Genomic DNA, 13,670 nt, shown 5'->3' on the forward strand with positions numbered 1-13,670 from the left:
CAGGGAACTCTCCGTTTCACTATGAAATCTTGGGAGGTTTCCATGGTGAAAGGACATTCCTGGAAGAGTGTTTAGGTTGTAGGCAGGCTTACCAAAGGATATTCCAGGATGTTCTAGAGTCTGAAATCTGTTTTTTATTCAACAAATATCTGGGTGCCCACTATCTTCAGTGCTGAATATAAGATGCTTAAATGTCAGAGGAAGGGGCAGTAGAATTAGGCTAGAAAGGTAAGGCTTGCCCATTTTATGAGGACTTAAAAAATCAAGCAGAGAAAACAAGTGTCTTTAAACAAAGTGGGAGGGGTTGGGCAAAGATGCACCAGCAAAGGATAACTACATGGACAAGACCCTTTCTTCCTAGGGACCTCAGCCTGATCCTTTGAAAAAACTTTCCTAAATAAGGGAAGGAAGAAGATACACAGACACAGTGTCATTTCAGGAGGAGCCATTATATTTCTGTGGCAAGCTAACTTTGCAGAAGGTTAATGACACAGATGAAACTGGGGCTGCAGTAGCTTTTGGAGGAGGCACAGAAAGTCTTTCATCCCTCCTTTGAACTATAGGAACTATGGGGGACTTTGTCCTGCTACAGAAAGATAAAGTGCCTCACACCTAAGGTTGGCAGAAGGAGCTGGGCAAGTCTCTTCTGGTGAACTAAGCAGTATCTGAATACACAGAGAGAGAGAAGAAAACAAGGACCCAGTGCCCTCCTCAAGCCACTGTTGACTGATGTACTTAGGGGGTGGGGCTGGAGGCTGGGGGTTGGGGGTGGTCTATTAAATCACAGATAGTTTTGATTAATCACTGCTGGCTACACCGCCATAGGGCTGTTTGGGCAGATTTCCCATCTTTTTTTTTTTTTTTTTTAAGATGACTAAAACAGTGATACCATAGAACACAGCAGAAGACATACGTGCTGATGCTTTGAGGGAGTGTGGGGGAAATATAATTAACCAGAAATCTCCACAAAGGTAGTAGAGAAGCAAACCACCTTTGTTGCTATCAGTCTCATCCTTCACAGCCCTTATGCAAGACACTTTTATTATTGAATAACCATAAACCAGAATGTGATGGGTCTCACAGGCAATTGCCAAGAGATTCCAAAGACAGAAAGGAATCTCATCACCCTTATACAACCAAGCAGATACATCCCAGTACATACATGTTCTCAAAATAATCACTAGTCCTCAAGTTAGAGGACTTGACAGCACCTTTTGTCACACAGAGTTTGTCCCAACTTTATCTTGGTAACTGGGGAGACCACCGGTGTTGGCTTTATTTGGAGAAAACCAAACTTCCTGTATCTTTATGACAGAAGGTAGTTTAGCAAAGTGGATCAAGGAGCCCACCAAGTTAGACTCTTAACCTCCCACAGGAACTGGGAGATAGGGACCTATCTTCCTTAAAGTTTGCATTTCAAAAAGATGACTCCCAGGTCTTTGAGGAAACCTGCCTGAATTAAGAAACTTATTTATCCATTGTGGAGATTTACATATATTTGAAAAGAATAGAAAAAAATAAATTCTGAAAGAAAAGAGGGAAGGTATTTTCTCTTATTTTCAACAGGGAGAGTTAAGCCTCTTATTTTTAATTTGTATCTGCCCTTACAATCACCTCCCTGCGTTACGACAAAAAATCACATTACAATCTTCTAATTATTTGTACCTTTCTCTGAGCAACTTGCAGTTGCCTAAAAATTCAGCAAGTGCATAGCAAAATGCAAACAATGCAATTACCAGAATCACAGTATGATGAATTTTAAAATTCAGTATAATATTTGCCTTGGAGGAATAACCTTTCAATATAACAGGCATTCACTTTTGTTTATCCATCTGTGCTGGAATTGGAGAAAACTTGCATCCCAATGTTAATCTAGTGACATTAAAGCTGTCTTTTGCAGTTTCTGTTTGTCTATTCATTAGATGCTTTTCTACATCATCCTTCCAGTCAAACCAGTTAACTTTTCTTGGTGTCAAATTTAGAGCTTGAGCGTCTAGATGCATATTTATTACTTTCGTATTATCGAACATGATTCCACTTACACTCAGCTAAAAATGATCCCACTTACACTCTGCTAAAAATCAGATCGTTGGACTTGTAAGTCCAGATCATGTTAATCCCAGAAGCATAATTTAAAGGTGATTGGTGATACATAGTTGTGGGGACATTTACTGAGAGTGCAGAAGAAAAAAGAAGTGTAACAAAAAACACTGTTTCTTTTCTAGTAAATATAATTAATTCTCAAAGTAATTGGAATAGCCACCACCATGAACAGGCCAGCCAGGCAGCCTATAGGAATAGTAATACATTTTCTAGAACACTTCCTTTCAGTTGAGTAGAAAACTTGAGTTTTAGGTCCTTTGTAGAAACCACAGTCCAGCTGTCCTGTGGAGCTAGCTTCACATAGGAAGCCTGAATTCAGCAGTTTGTCTTTTGCACTGATAGACTTACCGGTCATCAGCAGTACTTTAAAGGGTCCCTACCTGCTTGGTGACAGCCCACTTTGATGTAGATGAAGTCTCCTAGTCCAGAGGGGTGGCAGATTTCCTCTGGCAGGTCTTTCCAGATCTTTCTGACTTTGTCTCAGGGTTTCTGAGGAGAAAAGAGAAGCTTTTATAAGTACTAAATACAATTATGAACAGATTCAGTTAAGTCAGGCATATCATATGGCCTCAGACCCAAATTCATAGGCTCCCCAAATTTATGTCCAAAGAAGAGATTCCATGTTTGTTGCAGGGGTTATTCTAATTTTTAAAATTCTAATTGGTAACAAGGCTAATTGGTAAAGCTGTAGGTCAATTTAACCTGGTAGATTGCTGAATCTTATCCAAGGAATGTTTGGTTTTGATTTTTGGTTTGTTTTCTGAGTTTATTTGCTCTGCTTGTGCAGAAGACTGGAACTTTGAGAGACCTGCCAACATTTGCATAATTTCCGGACAAGAGTAAAAGTAAAATGACTTTCTCTGATTCATTATGCTTTGGTATCTCAAAAGTGGTAATTATGTATAACAGGACAGCCTTTGTCACAGCCTGAGCATTAGCTTTGGAAGAGAAAAAGACTTCGGGCCATCAAGACATCACACACACCAGAAGTAGACAAAAGCACTGTCTGTAGGCATTAACTCTAGGAAATCAAACGCCACCAGGTTCCTGGTAAAGCTGGTCAGGGAGAACTTCTTGGGCTTACCTTGGGAGTGGTCTGTAAATAATTTTGCTGACAAATAGCACATCTCTTTTTCATGTTTTAAATAATTTTCCCTGTTTGGTTGGTGTAGAAAGAGTTTAGTGTCTTTAAAATCCCTCTTTCATAATACAAAAATTAGCTGGGCGTGGTGGCAGGTGCCTGTAATCCCAGCTACTTGGGAGGCTGAGGCAGGAGAATCGCTTGAACCCAGGAGGCGGAGGTTGCAGTGAGCCAACAACTGGGCGACACTGGGCGACAGAGCAAGACTCCGTCTCAAAAAAAAAAAAATCCCTCGTTTGTTCAGGTGATTTTGTTGATGATACAACAATACTAACCAAGTGAATGGGTACTGTGGCATAAAAATTAGTTCGTTAGGTAGTTTCCATAGTTGGTCAAATTTCATTCGGCCACTTTTATAATCCTTTTGTCTATTTTCCTTTACAAAGCATCGTTTTAAAAATGAACAAATGTTTCTTGTTGCATTAAAAGTGAAGCTTTTTAAGTGTGGAGACTGCTGTGTTTTAACAGCAGCTTTTGAAGCTCCGCTAGCAAAATGAACTCCCGACATCTGAGCAGGCAGTTGTAAAACCCCTAACAAATCAGCTACCAGTTGGAGAGGAGGTTTTTTTAGTTCTATTCCCTCTATTAAAAATTTTTTTTTTTGCTTTGTTGCATGACAGACACCAAACACATAGTTATTTACCATCAGTGTGACTATACATACACACACATATAGGTATACTTTAAGTCCAGATTAAAATAAAAACTTTAGACAAATTAAATTGATTAATTAATTAACAAAATTTAATTGAGCAAAGGATGATTTAGGAGTCAGACAGCCCCCAGAACCACGATAGGTACAGAGCAACTCTGGCACTATCAGGTGGTCAGAGAGGATTTCTGAACAGAAAAAGGAAAGTGAACAGAAATCAGAAGTGAGGTACAGAACTAGCCAGATTAGTTACAGCTTGGGGTTTGCCTTATTTGAACATGCTATGAACAGTTGACTGCCTGTGATTGACTGAAACCCGGCTGCTATAATTGGTTAAGATTCAGCTATTTGTTAACAAGAGTAGGTTATAGTCTGTTTACACATCCAGTTAGGTTACAGTTCACTATGTATGAAGAAACTTTTAGACCAAAATTTAAATATATAAGGAGGCAGCTTTAGGTCACACTTAATTTAACAACGCCTCTCTTTAGGCCATTGATGTAACAGTGTTCTTATTTGGACTCAACTCCCGCTGGGAAATGGCAGGGCAGAGGATTTGTAAGGTGAGAACAAGGACTTAGGTTACTTTTTTGTAAGGGTTACAACAGAAAGGACTCTCTCTCTCTGTTTCTCTCTCTTTCTCTCTTTCTTTCTTTTTGATACATAGTTTCACTCTGTTGCCCAGGCTAGACTGCAGTGGTGCATCTCCACTCACTGCAACCTCCACCTCCCGGGTTCAAGTGATTCTCCCGCCTCAGCCTCTTGAGAAGCTGGGATTACAGGTGCCACTACCACACCCAGCTCATTTTTGAACTTTTAGTAGAAACTGAGTTTCACCCTGTTGCCCACGCTGGTCTCAGACTCCTGGGCTCAAATGAAAACTGCTGGGATTACAGGTGTGAGCCGCCGTGCCCAGCCAGAAGGGGCTTTCTTATGCTGGAGTCTCCTGTTTTCGGGAGAGGGAAAACAAACAAACAAACAAACAAACATAGTCTGTTTGGTTTGGGGATCTATCTGCTTCCATAAAGTTTCAGTTTGATTATGTCACATTTAGCCTGAGTGACTCCATGGACCGAAGATTCTATTGCTGCAGTGTAGGTGGCAAGGACAGTCTTTTTCTGATGTTTTTAGAAGGCTCAGTCTCCAGGTTCTAGATTATAAAGGGTTTGATTGCCTTCAGTCACTGCATCATGAAAAGCTTCCTTTATCCGGAATAAAATGCACTTTGGCATAATCCATTAAAGATTTGCAGCATTTAGTCATTTCAGCGTTTAGGAGCAGAGGATACATGAGGTCCTATGATTAGGGACACAAAACTTCCAGTGACTATTTCATAAGGGGTCAACTTAAATTTTCCATTGAAAGTATATCTAATTGTAATCAATCTGCAATACCATTGACCAAGGCAATCCAGTAGATTCAGCTAGCTTTGTCTAATGCTGTTGCATCTATAAACTTTATTTAACTGTTTTACAGCTTGTCCAGTGAAACAAATATCTCTATCACTGGAGATTTCTCCAGAATGCCCCATGAGGGAAACACATTTCCTGATAACCTCTTAGCCACTGTTATACCATCAGCCTTCTTGCAGGCAAAAACTTCCAAACATTTAGAAAACATGCACTGAAAATGGCAGAGAAATAAAATTCTTCTATAAATGTCCAAATGCCCCATCAGGTAGCAAAAACCTGAAGTTTCTATTGTCTTCCATATATATAAATTGCAGAGCTTTTAATAGTGGAGGCTTTAAGGACTCAGGAAGGACCATGTGGTAATCCAGGTACTCTGTGAGTCCACGTTTAACACCTAATCTATATCCACTTAAACACCAATTTTGTTTCTCTAATACAGGTGCATAGCACTGTTTATTAGATGAGTGATCAGAGGTAATTTCAGTTAGATCATGAAGTTTATTGAAACTGCAGATCTTAACAATCTAAGTACTGGCTTATCTACCATGAAAATCTGGCAAAGTATTTCCTTGGTATTCGATTAATTCTTGTCTGGCCTGGATTGGCAGTTTTATACACCAATAGGTCCCTTCATTAGAATTCTGGGAATTCTTACCTAGTACAAATGATGTCAGGGTCCTTTCTATCCTTTCCATGAACCTCTTAGGAGACACAATACTTTAGCAATTTACTTGTTTCTGAAGAGCTTTCAGAAAATGCATCAGGGCTGGGCACGGTGGCTTACTGTAATCTCAGCACTTTGGGAGGCTGAGGTGGGTGGATCTCTTGAACTCAGGAGTTCAAGATCAGCCTGGGCAACACAGTGTGACCTCATCTCTAAAAAAAAAGGAAGAAAGAAAAAAGAAAATATATCAGAATTAAGCAATTAACTGTAGAAACAAAATAGTCACGGTTAAAGACACGATTGAAAAATAAATTTGCTTATTTCTGTTGCATAAAACAATGTAGATTAATAACCATAACTGAAAACATAATAAGATCAGAATTTTAGAAATCTCTTATAATTTTGAAACGTATATTAACATATCCATAAAAATATAATTTGAAGAAGGTTAAACATCATTCTTATTTGACAATGTTTCTTTCATAATTTAACGTTTATTATCCCTGTTTTGGATGCTGCAGGGACCCAATGTAACATCCCAAAGTTTGTCTGAGGTCAAAATGACTTAATTTTGCATCTGAAATTTGAATTTGGGAAGCCTGTCAACTATATGAAAAGTTTAAAACACTTAATCAAAGTAGTATCACATGTCCCTGTAAAATAACAGTCATTCATTTAGTCAAAGTGATAATTGAAAGATTTTAAAGGCAAAAATCTGTACTCTTTGATAGAGAGGAGGCTCAGTTTTCCGTATAATACAAAGGCCTAATAAAGACAGCATAAAACAGAATCTCTCTTCTCTTCAGACCCTTTTCTTTTTTGCAGTTTCCTCAAAAGGTGAACAAAAATATTTTACTGTCTCTTATTCATACTACATAAAATTCTTCTTTAAGAGAAACCAAATTTTACTTTTGCATTAGTATATTATTAACACTAAAATTAATTTGAATAAAACTTTACAAATTCATCCAATCTCAGGCGGCTTTTGAACACAGAATATAACAGTCCCATAAACTTTTAATAACCTCTCACGAACTTTTTCTTTTATTTCCCCCAACTTTTATACCCTGTCTGACCAGTAGATCCAGGCAAAAATGTCTGAATTATATTTAACTGACAATTCTGAAGCCATTTCTATTTTATTTTACCAATAATTTTAAAAACTAGTTTTATAAATCAAATATTACTACATACACATAACACATATAGACATATAGACATACAGACACACATGACAGAAGCAAATTTTATAGTTTTCATAAAGATTTTCATTTGCCAGCTTTCAGGTAGTTTTGTTTTAAAATTTTCCGCATTGAGACAATCAGTCTTCCAATTATCTGTTCCATTGTTCTAAGCAACTGTTAGCTAGGCAATCCTAAATTTGCATTTCTAATGGGATGATTCTTAAGTAAAATAAGGTAGAAAATTGATATCTCAAAAATCAGAGAACTGAGACTTCAGACCTAAATATTGTACCATAATTTGCCCAAATTAAGGAATCAGGATGTAGGTAAAGGCCTAGTTAAGACAAGATGGGGGAGAAAAAGCACCTTAAATAAAGGTAAGATTTGTTATATAAATTTAAACCAATGATAAGAGTTTCTAGTGACTCAGTCCTCCCTCTTTTCCAAGTGCACAGAGGAAGACACCCTTACAAATGAAGATTTCCTTCATATATGTAAATTTTATTTACAAAAGCATTTCAAAGCAGCCAGTTAAATGTCAGAAAGGTGTATTTTGGAGAATAATTTAGTTCAATATTCAATAGGCAGTTGTTGTTTTTTTTTAACTTAGCTACTATTTCTTCACTAAAATTACTGAGTTCAGGGTGGAGTCCATTGAGAAATAGGGCAAAGAAAGCATTCTGTATGTCTGGACTCAGTACGAATAGCTCTGAAATAAAAGCAAGCCTCCTTTACCTGAGGCCCTACCTTTCACAAACTCTTTGTCCAGGATAACTTTCTTTTTACCTTTGGGGGTGGAATGGTTATTAAGCCAAAATGTTAGCAGATTTAATTTTTCTTATCAATTAGTTGCTTAAGCTTTTTATTTGCCTTTTATAAAGAGTCTTTAAAAAGAAGTAATAAAAATATTGAAATCGTTTTAGAAGCTTCTGCACATAAATAGCATCCCTGGGTTAGCCTAATTTGGGAGCTTTCATTTTTAAATGCACTTTTTAAAGTGCAATGTTTTCATTTGGAACATTCCACTGTAATTTAAAAATATCTCTAGTAAGGTTTCACCATTCTTGTAAGCATTTGCTGTTTCTAGGGCCTAATATATATGTAAATGTAGGCATAGCCAGAAGGGGGAGTATTCAGTTCTTCAGAAATTAAGGATCCGATTTTTATGTTGAGAATCTTGGCCTTGATCTTTAGATCCCCTTGATCAACTTAGCCAATTATTTTCTACTACCCAACCGTGCAAGAAAAGTGACAACCACCACCTCCAAGGAGATGGAACACAAGAAATCTGAAAAATTTCTGGAAGCTGAAAATTAGACTCCCTGAAGTACTGCCATTTACTGCCAGTCCCTGTCTGACAGTCAGACAACCAAGTCATCCAACTGGATCCAAGCACTTAATTATCAGATCCAATCTGATCCTAGACACAGTCCAGTTCTTGTTGTAAATTCCAGAACAGAGTTCGTATAAAAATTTGCTCTAATAAACTCAGGTAGCTCAAAACGCAAATCCATGTAGCTACAGAATTGAAGAGAGCTTACCCATGATTTCCAGTTGCTGTGAGAAAACAATGAACACAATGGGACCAGCAGGTACCTTGCTTGGTTGCTTGATGCTCCTGGGGGTCACTAGAAGCTCTATTTCAGATTCTACTTCTGATACCATCTATTAAAAGAAAAAAAAATGAACAGAGCTTAACTGAGCAAAGGACAATTTGTGAATCAGGCAGTCCCCCGAACCAGAATATATTCACAGCAACGCTGGTGCTGCCACGTGGCTAGAGAGGATTTATGGACAGAAAGAGGAAAGTGAGGTACACAAAATGGAAGTGAGGTGCAGAAGCAGGCAAATTGGTTACAGTTTGGCATTTGCTTTATTTGAACATAGTTTAAATAGTTGGTCACCTGTGAGCAGTTGAAGTATGGCTGCTGTGATGGGCTGAGACTCAGCTTCTTGTCCCAGGAGTAGGTTATAGTCTATTTACACATCCAGTTAGGTTACAGTTCACTATGTACAGAGAAGCCTTTAGGCTGAAAGTAAAATCTGTAAAAAGGTAGCTTTAGGTTAAACTTAATTTACTAGTCCATAACTAAGAATTGGAACTCTAGTAACTGCCGTTAAGTCAGCTGTTTGTGCTGATTTAATTCCAGACACAAAATAAGCCTCCACAATTTCATGAGAAGTCACCACAGCATAGAAAGTCTTCAGTTGTTCTTTCTTAGCCCAGGTCCATGACTCAAATCTGCATTTTGAACTGGAAGTCTAATAAATCAGGCCAGGGCTTAATAACTTCCATTACCATCATTCAATCATGATCATCTATTTAATCAGGATCTCATAAGAGGGTAGTAGGGTTTAGGAGACTGCACCTCCCAAGTACAATGTTAGGACTACATAATAATGCTTGCTCACAGTTACTTCAATGGCCACACTGACAAATGCTAGGCTTTACAGACTTGTAAGTGCTGTCACAGCACGTGGGACATGCAAATAAATCATGCGACCCAAGGTAAGACTTTGGGCTTTTTTAGTAAGAATGCTGGCTACCTCTTCCTCTTGCGGACACCCAGGCATTCTCAGTGCAATGGCTTCTAGAACTGATAAAAAAACGATTGGCCTATAGTTCAATCCCAACTTTTAAGCTAATATTTCACTAGCAGCACTTTATTTTCATAACAAAACAAGTAGAAAGGTTTTCAAAATTGAGCATCCTCAAGACAGGGGAGAAGTTATAGCTAATTTCAGTTGTTCAAAAGCCTCCTCAGATTCTAAAGACCAGGGAGAGATATTATGCAATTGCTCATCAAAGGCTTTGCACACTCAGCAAAAGTTGGGAGTCATTGTTTTCAGTGCCCTCCTAATCCCCAAAATTGTCTCAGCTGTTTTTTATAGAAAGCTGTTAGATATTCAAAATTGGTTAACTCCTAGACTGTAACACTTTACAGTCTTCAGCTGACAATAGATCCTTTAATCTATTTTGTGTTGCTTTTTAGTTTCTGAGTCTACCAGCCAATCGCCTACATATTGATTAATCATAGATTCTTCTGGTGGAACAAATTTCTCTAAGTTTTTCTAAAAATAACTAGAGAAAATAGTAGGGGGGGCATCTAGACACTCTTGAGGAATTATTTGCCACAGATATTGGGCTCTTTCATAAGTAAAAGCAAACGAAAATTTAGATTTGCCCACTAGAGGAACAGAAGAAAAAGTGAAATATAAACTGATCACGGAAAAAATGATTTGTAGATGACAGTAACAAAGTTGGAATAGTTACAGGGTTAGGGACCACAGGAGTTAATGGAACAATAAATTTATTTATGTCTCCAAGATCTCATGCAAACCTGTATATCTCTATGAAACTTACCTCCCTTCTTTACTAGAAGTATGGTAATATAACAGGGTGAATGTCTTTTTCAGGTTATTCCTTTGCTGGCCAGGCTCAGTGGCTCATGTCTGTAATCCCAGCACTTTAGCTGAGGCAAGCAGATCACCTGAGGTCAGGAGTGTGAGACCAGTATGGCCAACATGGTGAAACCCTGTCTCTACTAAAAATACAAAAATTAGCCAGGCATGGTGACACGAACCTGTAGTCCCAGCTACTCAGAAGGCTAAGGCACAGGTATTGGTTGAACCCGGGAGACAGAGATTGCAGTGAGCCGAGATTACACCACTGCACTCCAGTCTGGGCAACAGAGCAACATTCTGTCTCAAAAAATAATAATAATAAAATAAATAATTACCTTGTTTTCCTTTTTTTAAAGATAGAGACAGGGTCTCCCTATGTTGCCCAGCCAGGTCTCAAACTTCTGGGCTCAAGTAATCCTCCTGCCTCAGCCTCCCAAAATGCTGGGATTACAGGCGTGAGCCACCGAGTCTGGTCCCTTTTCTTCTATAAGGCACATAGTAACCATTTCAGGTGATTTTTTGTTCAAGGAGCTTCACCAGTACGCCATCTGGAGTACAAAATATAGTAGCCTTTAATTTGTACAGTAGGTCTTTCCCCAGTAGGTTTATAGGAGATACAGGAGAAAGTCTGAATGCAGGTACCTCGGTAAGAACACCGATCTGTTTGGGAATCCAAGAGAATAAGGAATCAATGGAGGCTGATCCAAAATACCAACAACTTGTACTGATCAGTTGCCAGATGGAAAGCAGGAGTTTTCTGAGGAAACTGCAGAATAAGTAGCACCACTATCTACCAGTAAAGCCAAGGATGGATGGGATTCAGTAAAAGTCCTTGACACAGATGCTTTACCAGTTCCCAGCTCTGAGAATCCCCCAATCTGTCAATTTTGAGTCATTTGCCAACTATTTTTCTAAATGAGGATTTCATCTTTCTAGGCTTTCCTGATTCTCCAGTCTCTGCAATTTTGGTATCCTCCAGGGTCTCTCTCTATAGTCCTTCCAATGCCCTGGTGTTTTGCAATAACAGCATTCAGTTTTCTCCTTTTCCTTTGCTATCTTCATATTTTGCAGTATCAGAATGATCCCCTAACTCGGGAAATAACGCTCACTGAGCAGCCAACACAGCAGTGTTTAATCTGTTTTTCTTCTTTGTCTTGTCCCCAAACTGAGGAGTGGCTGTTGCTAGGATTTGAACAACAGTCTGTCCTTGCTAGCCTAACACTTTTTTCTTAATTTGGGCTTCACTAGTCAGCAAGAGAGCAGAAACAAAGATTGCCAAGACTAGGGAGTGATTTTATCTGCTCCTGGGTCCACACTAGTAAATTCTGAGAAAGCCTCCACGAACTGCTGCTGGAAATCAGTGGGGGACTCATTCTTATTCTAGGTACACCACTGCAACTTCTCCCAGCTTATGTTTAGTGGAAAGGCTTCAAGTACTGCTGCTAGCAACCACTCTGGATGGATCTCTAATGTGCCCAGTTCTATAGCTGTAGCGAGTGGTAATCAATTTCCTATGGTCACAGTGCCTCCTTAGGTGGTGGATCATCTCCAGGTCCTCAACAAGTTTGGTCCATCAAACAAGCAAAATGGGCTGGTTGCAGGATTCCCCACAAGAGTCAGTGCACATCCCTATGTGCAGGGCTGTAAACTAAAAACAAGCTGTGGAGCATTTCTGCAAACTTTTGTGTATCTTCCCAGGGTATGGGAAAAGTCCTTTGATGGATGACATCAGTAGGGGAGAAGAGCACACAGACGCTTAATGTTTCCTTTGTGCCCAAGGGGCCTGGGGAGCTTCTCAGAGGCAGCAGGTTTGCTGGTTATCTGAGTCAAAAGGGCTGGTTTTCTTTGCATTAAAATAGGAAAAAGGTAGGATTATATGGCATCTGGGTTTGTTTTCCCATGTTGGTATTTACGAACCTAATATCTTTCTGTCTTTTTGTAAGTAACTCTCCATCCTGCTGCCTTCATACATGGACATAGTCCTTTATCTGAGTTCTCAATTATTCCAGGATCTTGATCATTTATCTTTATCTTTTTTGCCCTTCTAGCTAAATGGTGTGTGGATGAGAAGGGATCCCTGGAGGTGAAATCTGGTTTAAGGCAAGAAGTGAACTTGGGGATAGACCAGAGAACAGTCAATTCTACATCCTCAAACAGGGCAGGTAACTCATTTGCAGCTGGAAGAGTGGCATCCTTTTAACTCTTCTCATGGAACCCCGTAAGGAGGGAATCCACTTGTCTAAAAGTTCATCATGCATCCCGTTCCAGGAGTCAGTCTGAGACAGGGAGGCAGACTGGAACAGAGGGAACAAGAATAGGCAAAGGAGGAGGAGGTTTCTGTGAAGGAGAAAGTGCTCTTAATTCTTGTATTTCCTGTTCTACTTTTTTTTTTTTTTTTTTTTTTTTCAATTTTTACCTCTGGTTATCTAAATCACTTTTAAGTTTCCTCTTAGAATAATATTCATCCCACAAATACCAGTAACTCATTTGCTTGAAATGAGGCCCTTCCAAGAACTTCCACAAATGCAGTAATTTATCCAAATTAAAAGAGCCATCCCTAGGCCACTGCAGGACTAGGATCTGATGTGTATATCCATCCCAAATGTGAGAGAGAGATGTTAGCCATCAGAGAGACCTGCAGGCAACATACCTGGCATCCCATATTTTCCTACCATGAACCTGATGGTGATCTTGATGAGATTTTAGAGCCTGTACTTCCCATGTTATTCAACAGCAAAAGCTTGAATTTGGAGACTAGTTCATCCAGTTAGTATTTCAAACAAGTAGACAGGTAGAAGGGAGACTTTCAAAAAATCAGGGTCTCTTACCTGTGTGTGGACACAGACCTTCAGTTGTCCACTTTATTCAGAAACTGCCAGCCATCTCACCTTCATTCACAAAAATTACTGAGAAAATTTTTAAAAAACCAAGATGTTGTCCCAACCCAGAAATCCCCTCCATAGAGGTAGTAGAGAAACAAAACACTTCTTTTTATTTAATTTTTAAAATAATTTTTATACAAAAAATAGAGACAGGGTCTTGCCTGGTCTCAAACTCCTGGACTCAAGTACTTCTCCTGCCTCAGCCTCCCAAAGTGCTGGTATTACAG

The sequence above is a fragment of the Aotus nancymaae genome, unplaced genomic scaffold (genome assembly GCF_030222135.1).
Source record: "Aotus nancymaae isolate 86718 unplaced genomic scaffold, 86718_ANA_hifiasm-v0.15.2.pri h1tg000108l, whole genome shotgun sequence".
Lineage (NCBI taxonomy): Eukaryota > Metazoa > Chordata > Mammalia > Primates > Aotidae > Aotus > Aotus nancymaae.